Below are 14,577 nucleotides of genomic sequence, written 5' to 3'. Positions count from 1 at the left end.
TGATTAGAGTCCTGTTTGTGTTCTAGGGAAAGGGAAGGTGGAGGAGTCCTGGCTATGTGTGTGCCTTGTAGGTTTTTAGCTGGCAGAGCTGTTGTCACCAGCGCTAATGTAGCGAAACAAGCGTCCATTTTGCCCACTCATTTTGCATTTAAATATTTTATGAAATCGGCAAAGAGCCAGGCCAGCCAGCCCGGCGAATGTCCTTTGATGCGACTGCTGTGCCGGAAAAAGTGTCACCTTGAAATGGCCAGAGCATTCGGGGGCTGGTAAAGGTGTTTCAGTTTTCATTTTAGTTTTTGCCCCGGCTTCCCCTCTTTTATACCGTCCACTTAAGCTAGAGGCCGCGTCTGAGCAGCAGCGACAGCTTTTATTTAAATTAGAAGTCCTTTATTGAGTTACCAGCAGTGAGCAACAATTTCCTCAACTTTGCTGTGGTTGTGGCCAGCCACAGTTGCGGTGGCAGTGAGGCACCTACACACTGGAGCTCCTTCCGCTTCTCTCTCATCCGATTGGGAGATATCAAAGGAGTCGCCTGCTAGATGCTAAATTGGGAACGGATGTGTTAACCGACGAAGCAAATTTCACCTAGATACTAGCATTATGCCAGGACACATTAGATGTCGAATAAATTTCCTTGTTTTGTGGTTTGTTTAAAAATATTTAAGCTATTTAAGGATATTTAAGGTGCATGGTTAAAGCTATAAATAGTTTGCCTTTATTTTCCCATGTTCTTAATTCCCATGTTTTTAATTAAAAAATGAGTTGAATTATTGGAAAGGAAAACCTGAGAACGACAGTCGATTTTAATGAAATATTCAACTTATAAGTTCCTAGAAAATATATATTATTTTTCGACTTAATACCTCTTTATTTGGAAATTCACTTAATGGCAAAGAGAAACATTTTATGTGTTTTTGTTTTCCACAAGCAGCTTTTAAATTTACACAAAAGCACAACAAGCGCAAAGGGATGGGGAAGGATTAAAGGGATATCCCTTCGTGTCTATGTGTATACTTTTAGGCGCGAAGCTGAGCGTGAGCGGATGCTGGATTTATGAATATGGGGGCAGCGCTAAACGGATTTCAACGTAAGATGGCTGTCGCACTCAGGCCAACAATCTTTCATCTCAGGGGAGATCGAGACCGGGGAAGGGGGATTCCGCTTTAAGTTTCAGATGTTTCATTCGGGCGCCTGGTGCTGCATCAGGTTCCACATGAAGGCGTCTTTGTTTTGCCAGCTCCTTTGTGCCTCGTTTCCGATGTCCTGGCTGTCCCAGTCAGCATACTGACTGACTGACGACTGACTGGCTGACTGACAAGATTAGGATGAGGCCGCAATCCGTGCGCACACACGTCTCATCCAGAGTTGCACATTTCACGCCACAATGGCCGCCGAAAATAAGCGCCCGAATTTCAGGATAAAGGCTCTGCCCCATCGATTGATTTTACTTAATTAACAAAGCACGCAGGCACCAACCAGACCGAAATGGGTCAAATGGCTGGCCGGAATGGGTGGCCTGCTGAGCGGGCAATTAGCAAATGAGTTATGAATACATTAAGAGAGCCCCGAATATAGAGTGAAAGATGATCTGTATATATAGTATGGTTCCCCGTAATCAAAGCCTTCGCCATTAATCAATTGGCGCGTTGGCTTAACGGCGTAAAAACAAAATTGTCAAATATCGAACATCGAGCAGTTAGACAACAACGTCAAAATAAATGACAGCTGAATCAATCAAAACGCTGCCAAAATCCCGCTTAGTCGCCTTCCCCTCCGGGTGGCTGCGGGTTCCAATTAGAGGAATGCTTAATTAACAGCCGGGCTCCAAGCTGTTTCGTATTCTTTTCTTGTTTTCCCCGTTCCACTGGTGCGTGAGTCGGCAACTCGCCGCAAAAACTAACAAGGACGAAGCTCGAAATAAGGACGCCTCGGAAGTCGACGACAGCAGGCGCCCATCAATCCTGCCAGCCATCCATCCATCCATCCCGGATCCGAACCTTAACCTGAATCTGAGGCTGAGTCTGAACCCTTCATTAGCAGCTGGACAAAGGCAAGAGTAAACACCGAGAAATCAGCTTTGAAAATTTACATTTTTTATTTTCCATTCACCTTGCCGCCTTTCGCCCTTCTTTCAACTCTAATGAGAAAAAGACATGGCCTTGTGGCTCAAGTTTAAAAAAGCAATCAACTTTTGTTCTTGATGCCAACGGAATATATTAATTTTCGCTTAATTGCAAATCTCGTTCATAAGCAGCATATTTTTGCATAATTTGTATATTGATTTATTAAAAGAGATCGTTTTCTTTGCACATGATCCTTTAGTCCGGGTAAATACATCATTAGCAATTCTAGGAAAAATTAAACAAGGATATAAAAACTTTAAGTAATTTAAATTAATTCTCCCTTATTTAGCTTTTAATTCGACAAGAAAAGCAGGCAAAAAACCAAGAACAACTGCCAAGTAATAGGGGCGAAAAAGTTGCCGTAATCTGTGGCAATTGTACCGCTCCTTGCTGGGAGCCTGTTAAAGGATTACAAGTGTTGACAAGATTCCAGTGACAGTGAAAGTGAAAGCAATGACTGTCGCCAGACAGTGATTTTCCCACGCCCCAGCCGTAATGTACTAAGTCGTGTGTGTGTGTTTGTGTAACAGAACTTTATGGCACCGCCCTTGCTCCAAACATTACTTAATCATAATTCATTCCAGACCCTGACCAGGGCTCTTCGCAGGACATTAACACTAATCCTTGCGCAGAGGAGGAAACAGCAGTCGTGCCATAAGCTCCGTGTAATGGTCCAGGGCATCGTAAACGAGCGAATTTTATAGCGATTTCTGTTTACGGTCCCCGAGTTCAAAGAACAAATATTATTTAGATTGCATTATGCGTATGTGCTGTGGCGCGTTTATGCTCTTCCTGTGTGTGTTTTATGATTTCAAAATTTGATGGCCCATCATGGCCCCTCGCACTGACCCTGTTAAAATATATGTGTTTTTCTCCATAACTTATGCCAGGTGGAAATTCATTTAACTTTATCAAACATTTTCCAGAGTTTACGGCAAAAACAGAAAGTTCATTTCCGATTTGTTTGTCCTGCGATTGTTTGTTCACGCATTGCTGACTGCAAACGGCAGGACAATTGCCAAGACGAAACAAAACAAAAATCCAGGCAATTGGATTCGCTTTCAAATTGAATTAATTGCGAGCCAGAGTGCCCTTTTTTGCTAACTCGGGTGAATACCGGTCCGGTGTCTCTGTTCCACAGTAAACCAGATGACATCATCGTCATCAACATTATTCCGTGTCGGGTCGCAGAGGAAAAATCTATAATTTGAAGCGACTCGATGGAGCCGACGCGCGATTCATGTTTACGGCCGCTCAACTGAGTTGTTGGCGGCGCTCCGATTTAATTTATGTGTACACTCAGTGCTTGTAAGCAAGCCACTGTAATGTCTTAATGCTCTTTTGCATAATCCAAATCAAAATGTGAGTTGGTGTCATATTAGCATAGATAACTCATTGCCGGAGCGACAGGCAACAGCTAGGGCATGAGGGCAGAGCGATAGGGTGGGGCAGCCACCCCCAAAGCACTTCAGGAATCAAGCTGCCAACTAAATTCAATGGTGCCGAAAGGAAGCAGGGTTCATTGACATCTCCTGACGGGTTGTTTCTTTTCACTCGCCCGCTCGATGGGGCAGCAAAAATAACAGCTCAGTCGGTCAGTGCCGACAAGCACCACTGTCGGAAAATATTTAAAGGAATTATGTTTTTTTATTATATTTCTGGGTCTCGTTAATTCTATTTATAAAATTAACTTTCGGGAAGCTATAATTTATATTACCTTACAGATTTCAACTGAATTATTCGAACTGGAGATTAATCATAACTAAGTCGAAAAATAATTAATTTAAATTCGGAAATGTTTTCTATGTTAGTTTTTTCAAGGATAAATTAAACTTTAAAAATTGAATAACTTAACAAAAAAGCATTTTAGTAGTTTCTATATAAACAAATCTACATACTGAATATCGATTTAATAGTTATCCATTTAATTCTTATGTGATCAAGAATATATACTAAATATATATACTTTTAATGGTTATGTCTAAAATACAAATATAAAATATATTAATTTGTATAGAGGGATTTCATTTTCTATACTAATTGTTCTAGACAACCACCAAGAAGTAGTTCATGAATAATTTAGTTTAATAATTGGATTACACAAACTAAAAGAAAATGTTGAATAATCTATAATATATTAAGGCAACAAGGAAATATTTTTCAAAGGGCTCCTCCTCGCGTCCTCTTGACTTAATGGAAAAATAACCCTTAATACTCGGAAAATTACTTCAAAAATAGTCTCTGCACAGTTGATTGTCCTTTGTTCTAACGTGTTGTCCTTTTTGCCCCGCACAGATGATGATGGGCAGCACTATGGCACACACATATTCAGACGCTAGAGCACATAAAAATTTGCTTAAGTCAGCAGCGCACTCTGGAAATATTTGCTAGCGAAAATCTCATAACATTCTTGAGGAAACGGGAGGCAAAAGAAGGCAACCACCTCGCGTCCTTTGAATTTATCGATTGGCGTTGCTCACAAAGGAGCATGCATGTGTGGCGTTGTGTCAGGCCCATTCAAATTGCACTCGCAATATTCGCCCCTTGTAAATGGTCCAAAATGCTGGGTTCACAACAAACGTCAAGACATTTTTGCCGCCGCACACACACATCCTATGAATACCTGTGTGTTGGTGGGGTGTTATTGCTGCTTTGAACCTTCCTTGATGGATATATGTAGGTAGGTAGGTAGGTACGTACAGATGTAAATTCACGTAGCTATTTTTGTGTCACTGGCGCCGGCAAAAAGTCACGCGATTGTCAAGATAACACTCACACACAGATATGCAATGGCCACTGTTACAGTTATTTACGTTTTCGACTGGTTCGCTGCCCGGCTGTAAAATGGCGTCGCCCCCGCGTACAAACAACCGTTATTCGGCACGACCCGCGAGCAACTGAAACTGTTTTGAATGCAACCATTGTTTACCATTTACCGAGGATACGCTCACTGAGAGAGAGAGATAGTGAAAGGACGAGAGAAAGCGGCGCAGGCGCTGAAGACAGAGAGCACTCTCTGTATCTCTATGTCTCTCTGTTGGCCAAATCTGTGAGGCCCTTATGAATGAACGCCAATTAGCCAAGTTGGCTGGCTACACTATATTATCATGATTACTTTCGCTATGATTATGATTCGGGGGCTCTATTTACTTGGCCTACTTTCCGGGGCGCCAAAGAGGCGCATCCCACTTGGACGCAAAACGGATTGCGCTGCCATCACTCATCTCTCTCTCTAGCTGACGGATGAGCTGGTCTGCATCCGGCTGGAGGCAGGACACCTTCTCGAGAATGCCTCCTCAATTTAAGTCAATTAATTCCAAAACGCCACAAAATTATACATATGCGTATGCCTCGCAGCTTGGCATTTATGCTTAGATAAATGCGTGTGCGATGTACCTTTTTTGGCTAACACAGGGAGAATAATATATTTCACTGAAAAAAGCCATCAATAAATTCGCTATTACAAGTAAGCCAAGCCACAAAATATACCAGTTTCAAATCGCTTTTTAACTAAGATAAAAGAACGAAAGAAAGCTTTATTGAAGGACTTTTACAATATAAATAAACTATATTCAAACAATAACTAAAAACCCTAGACTTCAAGGTTTTCTGTGTGTGATAATAATAAAGGGACACGTTTTTCATTATAGCCTGGAATTAACCTTTAAAAATGTAAATCCAATAATAGGAATTATTTCATTAAAACACACGTACTTGTGTCAACCTTTCTCTTTATTTACGATTCTGGGAAAATGTTTCAATATATGCCCATATCTTTGTGTGTCTGCAGATACATACATTCATACGTACAATGTACATATATGCCTAGGTGTTTTTCGAATCCTGCGAGGTGAGAAAGTTGGAGCGATTCTCGCTCCACCCCGCCCCATGTGCCATGCCGCCCTGCCACTTCGTGTGGCATACTTTTGAGGGCCGTGCGCATTGTTTACACAAAATTTCATTGTTTATTCTGCTGATAATGCTTCAGAAAGATATAAGTGGAAGTGGAAGAAAGAAAGAAAAGCGAAATATCTCTGGCGAAATACATGTACACAATCAAGCACATTCCTTGTCGCTCCCGGACTCCGTAAATTCAATTCTTGTGTTGCCGCTGCCGCCGCTGCCTGGCGCTTAAAAGGCTATTTAAATTCGAGAAAGTCAAAATTGTTTGTCTTATGCGAAGCAAGACCAATAATCCAATGCGGTTTAGGGCACTCACTGAATAGACAATTGGGCCGGGCGAGCTTCTGCGTCCTCTGAGGACCTTAAAGAGGCATCTAAATATTACCATCCTGCCTCCATCTTGATTATTCACTCGGAAAAGGGGCCTTCAGTCTGGCCCCCAGCCTGGCCCACGAACTTGTAAGGATTGAGTGAGGAATTTTAAGGACGAGATTAATTTCGATATTGCCTTCAATTTCAATCTCATATTTCAGCCAGTCGTTGTTGCATTAGCCAGCGTCCTTTACGGGGCATACATCTTGGCGTTTTGAATTTACCGACGAACCAACCAATTCAGTCCAAGGCCAAGGACTCCTACACTTTCGTCCTCTTGGCAAGCCGCATTTAATTAAGAGCCGTTTGGGCTTTCAATTAATTGAATTAACGACTGTTTTAAACGTAATTTAAATGGTGATTGCAGAGCTGCCGAGTTCTGAACTCGACTAATCGCCTCGACTTGTTATGCAAATCAATTCGAAATCATTGGAAGCAATAAGCATTTGCTGTTTGCTCTTAACCCCTAATTAGGCCAATTTGCTGCTATCATGTCGAAAAGACTTCCAGGAATAAGAAGTTTCAGGAAAGTCCGCCTTTCAAAAATGCATTTCACTGCTTGCAAATCCCCTAAGCTACAAAAAAGAGCTTTGATTTCATCCGCTTTGGTTATATTATGCATTTAAAATAAGGAGCAAATAGATCAAATTCAGTTCCCAGTACTTGGTCCATTCGAGCTTTCCAACTGGCAACCGGGTTTAAATTGTGGCAAAACTCGAGTGATGTATTCTTATGTGCCAAAAACAAGTGAAAAGCTATTTTTACCCGGAATATTAAATGCCAGAGCTGTACAAACACAGAGTCCTCAAAAATGGTTGCCCAGCTTATGGGTGTTGGTTTGCTATCCATGACTAGGGGAAGCTTTGTACAAACGTGGGAAACCAGAGGTATGGTTGGATGAAATAACTGAAATTAATTTCAGACCATGTTGCAAAAAGAGTAGCCTACTCCAGCAAAAATAAACCATTAAGAGTTCTCTCCGCTCCGGTTACATGCAGAAGCAGGAATTTGTTATGAGTATCGCGTACATACACTCCACTTGCATGAAACTCTTGAACACGCAAAAGTAAACATAAAAAAGTAAAAAAAAAAACACAAAAATGAGGAAAGCAATTCTGTTCAATTCCTCAAAATTCCAAAATACAACACATACGATTTGATTGTATCATTTCGTTTCCATGGAAATTGTATAATTAAAAGTTTAAATGCCTTGCATGTACTTGAGAATCCGTTGGGATTCCATTTAAACATTATGCAATATTAATTGGGGGTATTTAACGCTCGCTTTGGCCCGTCAGGATTGCAAATTGATTGCGAAACTTGTACACTGCCTTATTCCATTCCATTAGCTCGACGACAAATTGCGTAATGGCTGTGGCAGTGTTAAAGGCGCTTCACATCACGCTAATTGTTTTGCATTAATAATCGCCGTAGCCAGCCACTCGGTAAGTCAGGAGATCCTGCCTCTTGCGAGCCCAGCGTCAAAGCATCAAGGACCATCATCCGGCCAGATGTCAACGGAGGCGTTAGACCCGAGGGTACACTGTGGGAAAAATGTAAAGGTATATGCTTGACAACTTCTCATCTCAATTAAAACGGAGAAAAGCCTTTTTATTAAGGCTTTAAATATGTTGAATTGGATGATAACTATAAAAAATAGCAAGTGTTAATTATTATATAGAGAAAAAAGTCGAGCTATATTCAATTCTCCGTGTACACCTTACAGTTCTATTAACGCTCTATAAGCTACGAAGCCGAGCGGTTTACATGGAGATGTAAGAGCGGCGTGTAGAGCATTTCATTACAGCTGCAGGACATGCCGGGGATTAGTTATGCATGCATGAGCTGGGACTGAAGGACTGAAGCCGGATCTGGCCGGCAATGGAAAGGGCTTGTCGCCGGAGCCAAGACCACAAGTTGGTTACACAAAGTTTTTACTCTCTCTCTCTCTCACACACAGAACCAGCCAAAAGGGTGTGGGGTACACCAAGGATAAATACAAAAAAAAAAGACTACAGATAGTGGGAGCATCCGAGGCTTCTGAGTTGAGCTGTCTCTCGCGAAGTAATTTGCGAAAAGTTCGTGTTGCCATTTGGCTACCACCGTTTTTTGCCATTTTGTAAGCTCAAAGGACCTGCTTTCATTGGGCTTCCTCTCTCGCCCTGATTGGGGTTTAACACAAGCCATTAATTACACTTTTTGTTTCTCATTCAGAACTTCACAATTGCATTAAAAACACGACCGAATGCGCAGTCATTGTGAGCTCGTGTTTTAATGCAGAATTTCGTTTATGGTACCGAATTCATTTGCAATTATTGACATATAGACATAGCGGTATGTGTATTTTGGCCTGCGGAAAATTAAATATTACTGCGAATTTAAACTTAATAAAGCAATACAAGTGCAATCGACAGTAAATCAAAGAAATTAAATTTAGCGATTCATTCAGCCGCCTGTGATTTTTCAAGTCTGATTAACTCAATTTACTATACAAATTTACTTTTTAATGTCTTATTATAGCCTGATTTTGCCTTTAAACCTCGACTAGAATGCCCTATACCTTTGGGCCAGGAGACATGTTTGTTCACACAATTTAGTTAAAGCAAGCACCCTATTGAGGAAGCAGCTGCCTCTTCCTTTTTCGGATCCCTTATGGGCGCCGGCGTGTCCTGGATGGGGTTTCCGCCCCTTCTCGGTTACCGATACACTGGGCCACCATCAATAATTGCCCCTAATGGGCCTGCTAGTCAAGCGGACAGCCATGACTCATAAATGCCAATCACTGAGACCTCCGGCTGGCATATGCCTCCATGTGGATGTAGCCTGTAGTCGAGGAGTGGGGCTGAGCTGGGTTTATTTTTGGGGGGGGTTTGGGGAAAGCACAGTAAACTTTTCTGGGGGCAACAATGGCGGCGAGCCGCCGGGCAATTCTGCGGCCACATTTCGCCTTTATTATCAAACTTTATGTCATCCTTTGTGGCCCTGACTGTGTTGGCTGGGCCAGATGGCAGTGGATTATTATTGCATATGTTATGATAAGCGTTAGCACCTCGCTCCGAGCACCTCCAGCCATCAACGGCTCACGGCTCCAGGCACCATGCCATGCGGGTCGTGGGTGATAACATAATAACAACAGGCCCATAAAAAAGGTTTGCTTCGTGGCGGGCAGAGTCCGCAGTTTATTGCCTGCGGGAGGGAGGAGCCTTTGGCCACGTGACCAGAGCGGTCTTTCCGGCCTGCGTCCATAGAGCACCACTGGCCATTCAAAAAGCAATTGTTGATGGTTTATGCTTAACTAATATATATTTTTGTTATACAGTTTTAGGCAGAGAATTCTTTGCAGGAATTCTGGAACTTTATTTTAATACTAGCAAGACAGTTATTAAATTGTAGAGCAACGTTTCTCAAAGTTAATTTATAATATATATATGCTACAAGTGTCAAGTTTCCTACTTTCTGAAACCTTTTCAAATATATTATTTCTTGATTTTAATCAAACCATTTGACCTTGGCCATTCCAGTTCTTGAGGGCATCGTATGACTTCATTTTGCTGCCAATTAGATGGTACGTGCAGTGGATCCAGAGCGTTATAAAGGAATCCGCATCAGAAAAATGCAAACTGAAGAGCAACATAAACAGAAGTCATAGAAGTTGGCAAAAACGGGGCACCCGCTCGAGAGCAATTTTCACAGAGTAAACACAGAAAGAGGAAAACTGCAATTCAGGCTAAACTTTCCTGAGCTCACTGCGAGTGCCGGACTCTGTGGGCTTAAAGTTTTCATTATTTATGCTGTCAAACAAGACCAGAAAACTGTCCATTTCACAATTGAGAATTTTAAAGCTGCCACGTACACGAATACCTCTGGGCTCAAGTAAGTCAGACTGCGCAAGGAAAAGAGCAATTAGAGGGGAGTATGGTCTTTGCTGTTATTTTTGTTGAGAAATAACAATACAAAGAAACATCAAACTTGTCTGAAGCTGACTCCATAAACTTTACATTCAGCTAATACAAATGTTTTTAAAACAAGTCAGTTAGAGACTGATTTTAATCAATAAATACATCCATATTTCTCCGAAGAAGATATTTCAATAACGTAGTATTTTATATTTTGACTGCTAGTGTATACCCAGGACTTGGGCGAGTTTTAAAAATAAAGTTGCGCACGAGATGGCACTCGGGAAGGGTAAACATGCCCTTTCCCTTGGCTTGCGACTTGGGCAAGCAAGTGTTTGGAAGCCAGCAGTCAAGAGCTCAAAGCCTTAGCTTAAGTCGGAGGCAAAAGGCAAACAGACTGAAAATGAGATTTACAATTCGTCGGGAATGTGGAGCAGAGGCTGCAGGGCCGCCAGGACACAAGTTCAAGTGGTTCGGAATGCTTTCCAACGCACTAAGACCCCTCACACGCGTGTATGTGTGTGTGCCCGAATTCGAGGATTCCGGAAAGGTTCCTAGACATGAAAGTCAATCATCAGGGACACCTTTAATGTGTTGTCAGGGCTCCAAATACACAGCTTCAGGTAACTAAGTGGTTCTGTATACATTGTGAGATTGTAAGCGAGTGTCCTTATGTCAATATGCTCCAGCTTCGTTGGCGAATCATCATCGAAAACAATTTAATTTGATTCAGAGGTTAAAGCTAATTAAACAAGCTTTTCTAACAGCTGCATAATGAAGTGAGATAATCCATTAACATTTTTGTTGAGAAGCCTTACCTAAACAACTAGTTGAAAACTCATTTAGGTGAGTACATTTCAACGCAATTATTTTGTTTAATTTTGTTAGACTCTTAATCTGATACATTACGATACATTTAGCTGGAAATGAAAATTGTAAATTCTCCTATATGTGATTTACATTAGCAAGTCTGAATGTGTTGAGGGAGGAATAGAGGCCCCCGCAATCACTTCATTAATTTGCCTATTTCCGGCACTGCAATGGGGCAATCAGTTTAATTGATTGACTTCTTTGCATAACCTAATGAGTTGTTTGATGCAGGGATACGCTGTTGCCACGGGCTTATCTCAGCATGTGTTGGATTGGCTTTAATAACACCCACATATTCCGTCACTGCCGTGTTGTCCGCTGTATGCTAATTAGTGGCTGGCCAAGAGTATATGTGCAGGAGTTTGTTCAACAGTGGCAACCACAGCATTTTCCATCCTGGTTGGAAAGCAACACGAACCTCTCTCTGACAACAACAGGAAATTATCCTTTAAAGCAGTTAATCAGTTGGATAATTTATTCGGGGAAAGCTAAAGCCGTAGTAGCAGAAATCCTTTAGTTGTCATAAATAATAGGGCAGTCAGAATACTCCAAATTTGTTATGGTTATATCCTGCAGAATTCACCGGTTCAAGAAACATGTTTTTTTTTAATTCGCATTTTCGTAAAAGGTTTTCCAGCTAAAATATTTAATAGCCTACTTATATGGGTTGAACTAGTCACAGTTTGGGGGGAACGGAATACCGGTTGATTTATGCATGCCCTGCATTTTTTTGTGGCTGTGGCCATTGTGTTTGGATTTCATCCAAAGCCCCCCTCGTTTAATGCCACGGGGAGTTACTGGACAAATTCGGAGCGTGTGCTATCAACAAATCGAACCGAAACAAAAACCAATCAAATTCAATATAAATATTTGTCACAAAACGTTTCTCATTCGTTCGGGACAGATGGCCGATTGCCCGGTTAGGTCCTGGAGCACGTTCACCTCCGTTGGTCACGTGCGGGACTGGGATTCACGAATCGCCCAGGCTGGGGCAGTTTTGTGGCGTTTTCGAGGGCTGCATCGGTTCCATAACTGCTCCGAGGGCCTAATTAACCTGTCAGACGCAAGTGGAGCCAGGCGGACGGCGGCGGCGCGGGGGCGCCTGCATGGACGGACATCAAACGACTGGGCGGACGTGGCAAGACCGCTCCTTAACCGCCGAATAAATCCGACTAAAATGCTAATTTCCCTTTTGCTGGGAGGCGGCAACGTCCTAAAAACAATATCCTGTTTAGGGCTAAGCAAACGCAAAATCGCAGCCCAAACGAACCATATTCAATTTGCGTTGCTTTGGCGACGACGGGAAATGAGTTTTCCATTCTCATTTCTGGTCCTCGTGGGCCCGAAATCGTCGCCTTGAAGGCCCAAAGCCATGAATACCGAGAAGCATCTCTGGTCCGAAAACGTACCACATTTTGTTCAAGTTTTAACTAATGCCCGGCATTTATCAGAGCGCACACAAAGGCATGGCCTGGAACTGAGGCCCCTTTTCGGCGGCGTCCACGTTATTTTAGTGTGTGCGGCCTGATTAATGCTCTGCGTTTTGGACTGGAGTCATTGCCCATAAATCACTAATACTATGTGTTGTGACGTGGCGTCGAATGAGGGTATTCAATTAAAGTACTTTGCCTAAGGACGCATTGCCTACCTTGGATGCTGAATTCTGTCCTGCTGTCCAAGGAGGTGGATGCCGTGCCGGGTTATTTAAGTCAATTCAGCATGCGAGGCGACACATTAGCTCGCTCCAGGATCTTTGCTTGTGTTCATAAGTGATATTTATTCGCACTGCTCCGACGACAGGCGCCGACCGATTCTCACTGCTGGGACTTCGCACTCCAGAGTTGTATCGCAGCCCGAACAGGAACGCCTTACGAGTAAAAACCGCCGCACTGTTGAGTGCCCAAAGCCGAACTAAAACCACAACACAGTTTGGCCAAACGATTGGGCCAAAAAGATGATGGAGCTGGCGCAGGCGCAGGTGCTGAGGAGTCGAAGTGGAGGGCAAGCACTTCAAGTGTTACTGTCGCTAGACAAGCTCTCAATATTACGCGAATTCTTTTACCAATTCCCAGGACAAGGAGGAGGTGTCAACTGCACTACTTGTGCTGGTCATTCCCCACTGGCAACCTGGCAGCGGGAATTTCAAATAAAATACAATAGAATTATTTTCAGGGGGCTTCATTAGAGGCAAAATGCAAGCTCGAGTCGACTTCTGGGTAGATAATTATCCAATAACAAGGTGGGGATACCTTTAAGAGACTGAAAGTTGCACGCAAGTTTTACTTCAACTGATTATCATTAAAATTTGAGGATTCTCTGAACTTTTCACTGTAAACTAGTTGTTTCCATAATAGCGACTAACGAACTAGGAAAGTTCTGAGTAATAACAATAATAAGAATAACACAAAATGGATCCCCAACTCCACTACACTTACAACTAATCTAAAACCGTCAATTATTTGCTTAGTCCTTTCACTACCCAGCATAAAAACTCAAATGTCGACTGTTTTTGATATGCCGCTTGTTGTTTACGTAGCTTGAAAGCGTTTGCAAGTGACACTTTTCATCCATAAGATGGCATCGACGGACAGACACACAGACCGACAGGCAGAGGGGGAGCTCACAGCACAGCTCCTTGAAATTCAGTTTACTGTTTTTCCTTTTCACAGACAAAAGCTGCCACAATCGCATTGTGTCGACATAGTTCTTCTCCATCTGCCTTTATAGCGGGCCTCTCAAGTCCCACGTCCTGCGTCCCACGGGGCGGGTACGTGTTTTAGTTGCCTGTTTCCCTGTTTACCAGCTCAACAATAACAGCATATGCTTTACAGTAAACACAATGTAATTAATTGCCATACCATTTTGCCAACAGAAATAGTGTTGCTTTGGAAAAGTTTGTAAATTACACACAATAATTGGGAGAAACTAAGCGCTCCACGTGTTGCTGATAGACATCGAGGAATGTATTGATGTAGCCTGCTGCCAATTAGACTGACCGAAAAGTCAGCGATTAACTAGGGCTCTGCGAAAACAGACACACCCCATTTAATTATCCCAAAACGAGCGACTTTACTTGAGCAGAGTTGTGTAATGACGCCGCCATCACCATTAACTCTCGTTATTTGTCTGCTGTGGCCACTAAAGACCTCATCGTCAGGGCAATCGCCCTTTCATTCGCATAACCACGACAAAGCGCTGACAAAGGCACCCTCTGTCCGTGGCCCCAAAGGACGAGCAATCTGAATCAATCACATGACCAACCTGTTAGGCGACTGGCTTGATCCAATCCCCAACCATTGTTGCGGTCTTTTTGGCTTCCTGGAACAGCAGTCCCTGCTGTCATTGTTACGGGCACCACTAAATGCAGCAATAGATGCAGCGTACATATATAGTTTTCATCCAAACGAGGAAAC

The 14,577-nt window shown here is 42.6% G+C and overlaps 1 long non-coding RNA gene across 2 annotated transcripts; it reads left to right on the top strand.

Moving 5' to 3' along the window:
* The first annotated feature begins 1,682 nt into the window (after positions 1-1,682).
* On the top strand, positions 1,683-2,996 carry LOC138928764 (uncharacterized). Of its 2 annotated transcripts, none has more exons than XR_011445104.1 (3): positions 1,683-2,050; positions 2,413-2,646; positions 2,708-2,996. It is a non-coding gene; the product is annotated as an uncharacterized lncRNA (long non-coding RNA). The 2 variants fall into 2 exon arrangements; XR_011445105.1 differs by having other exon boundaries at positions 1,684-2,050; positions 2,413-2,632.
* Positions 2,997-14,577: the final 11,581 nt, after the last annotated feature.

This window comes from Drosophila kikkawai, chromosome 3R (genome assembly GCF_030179895.1).
Source record: "Drosophila kikkawai strain 14028-0561.14 chromosome 3R, DkikHiC1v2, whole genome shotgun sequence".
NCBI classification, from domain to species: Eukaryota; Metazoa; Arthropoda; class Insecta; order Diptera; family Drosophilidae; genus Drosophila; species Drosophila kikkawai.
The sequence above is the reverse complement of the archived record's forward strand: the minus strand, read 5'-3'. Positions and strand labels throughout refer to the sequence as shown.